A 2,283-nucleotide genomic window follows, 5' to 3' on the forward strand; every position below is an offset into this window, starting at 1 on the left:
GTGGCCAGGGCTAAGCTGGTATGCCAGCTCCAGGAATCCTCCAAGCCTTGTGCATGGGCACCTGGCAGCATTGGAGGCAAGGTTCAGTGGGTTCATGCACCAGAAATTGATGCACACTCCAGACAATGGAAAACTGGGGGTACAAAGCAGGAGAATAAAGGATTCCAAGGGCCAGGTATAAAAGGCTTGAGGGCCACATGTGGTCCCTGGGCCTAAGGTCTCCCACCGCTTTAAGAAACAGAAATCTGCTCCCAAGCTTCCAGATTTGATTGCTTTTGCAACATCATGGGCTTTACCACTGAGCTATGGTCCCTTTCCCTTCTTTTTCAAACAAGAACGGAAGTGCGGACGAGCCCTCTGCCTTTGGCAGAGCTCTAATGCATGGGTAGGGAACCATGGCTTTCCAGATGTTGCTGCACTGCATAGAATTTCAGAATCATGGAATTGTAGAGTTGGAAGGGACGCTAAGAGTCATTTAGTCCAAATCCTTGCAACACAGGAATCACAGGTAAAGAATCTGTGACTGATGGCCACACAACCTCTGCTTCAAAACCTTCATGGAAGCTGCCACCATCTTTGACCGTTGCCCATGCTGGCTGGGGCTGCTGTGAGTTGTAGCCCTACAACATCTGGAGGGTCACAGGTCACTCATACATAAAGGAAGGAAACCCACATCCTGGACAGAGCATACAGGAGCTCTATTTTAGAGGATTTTATGTGGTCAGAAAAGGGGAATTTTAATTTGCTCCACCACATCTGCCAGTCATTTTCCCAGGGGGGAAAGGGACCAAGTTACAGCATCCTAGCAATTGTAGCATGAAGTTCCCAAGCACTGCCATGGGAACATTTTTAACAGCTGCTGTTGTTCATGCAGAGATGTACCAGGGAAATAAGTGTTTGCCCTTCAGGTAAGATAAAGGTAAAAGGGGCCCCGGCCGTTAGGTCCAGTCGCATATGACTCTGGGGTTGTGGCACTCATCTCGCTTTACTGGCCAAGGGAGCCGACGTTTGTCCGCAGAGAGTTTTTTCTGGGTCATGTGACCAGCATGACTAAGCCGCTTCTGGCGAACCAGAGCCGTGCACGGAAACGCCATTTACCTTCCCGCCGGAGCAGTACCTATTTATCGACTTGCACTTTGACGTGCTTTCAAACTGCTAGGTTGGCAGGAGCAGGGACCGAGCAACGGGAGCTCTCCCTGTCGCGGGGATTCAAACCACCGACCTTCTGATCGGCAAGCCCTAGGCTCAGTGGTTTAGACCACAGTGCCACTCACGTCCCTTGCCTTTCAGGTACAGAATGGTGAAAAGTGGATACTCTCTTCCGATGTTGGCTTCTCTAACTCAGGCACACGTGGTAAGAAAGGGTCAGGCATGGCTATTTGGGCTGCAAGCCACTTTGAACGCAACCGTCAGATTAGACGAGAAGGTTGTCTGAGTTAATTGAGCAGAGGATTTAAAACAATGCTAGTCCTATTCAGAGTAGATGCATTGAAGTTAATGGACATGACTGGCGGTTTCATTCATTTCCATGTATCTTCTCTGAGTAGGACTTAGTGGACTACAACCCAATATATTATTTGTAAGTGCTTATATTCAGGTAGCATAGCCCCTTCTTAAGAGAGGCCTCCCCTTTCCCACATCTTGTCTTGGATGGAATGTCTTTTCTAAAGCACCTGCGTGACATCAAAAACAGAGGAACCATAAAGCGATGGGGCCAGTTTAAAACGGTTTGAACAGCTGGCCATGAGAGCAAATGAAAACATCCTTGGAAAATGCATCTATCTAAACCTGGCCCATTTTTATGCTCAAGCCAACACTTGGCAATAAATTGGTTTCAGTAATCAGAATCAGAGTTGCAGAGTTGAGCCCTAAGGGTCATCTAGTCCAGCCCCTGAAATGCAGTAATATGCAGCCATTCCATATGGGGATCGAACCTGCAACCTTGGTGTTATTCCGCTTTTCAGAGTGTAAGGGCTCCTCCAGGTCAGTGTTTTCAGGCAAGTGCATTATGCAACATGTTATTGACACAAAGAAAGTGCAATAGTGGTGGTTTTAGTCTGCCTCATTAGCAGTGCAGGGATCCTTCCTCAAAAATATTATATTATTGCTGTCTGGAGGGACTACAGATGCACATTTTTACCCTGGTCTTTGACTGTGGGTTAAACCACAGAGCCTAGGACTTGCTGATCAGAAGGTTGGCGGTTCGAATCCCCGTGATGGGGTGAGCTCCCATTGCTCAGTCCCTGTTCCTGCCAACCTAGCAGTTCTAAAGCATACCCAAGT

The 2,283-nt window shown here is 48.0% G+C and overlaps 1 long non-coding RNA gene across 1 annotated transcript; it reads left to right on the plus strand.

The window, feature by feature from the left end:
* The first annotated feature begins 343 nt into the window (after positions 1-343).
* On the plus strand, positions 344-1,841 carry LOC309377860. The gene is made up of 2 exons (XR_014171738.1): positions 344-908; positions 1,291-1,841. It is a non-coding gene; the product is annotated as an uncharacterized lncRNA (long non-coding RNA).
* Positions 1,842-2,283: the final 442 nt, after the last annotated feature.

This window comes from Podarcis melisellensis (assembly GCF_964234715.1).
Source record: "Podarcis melisellensis genome assembly, chromosome: 9".
Lineage (NCBI taxonomy): Eukaryota > Metazoa > Chordata > Lepidosauria > Squamata > Lacertidae > Podarcis > Podarcis melisellensis.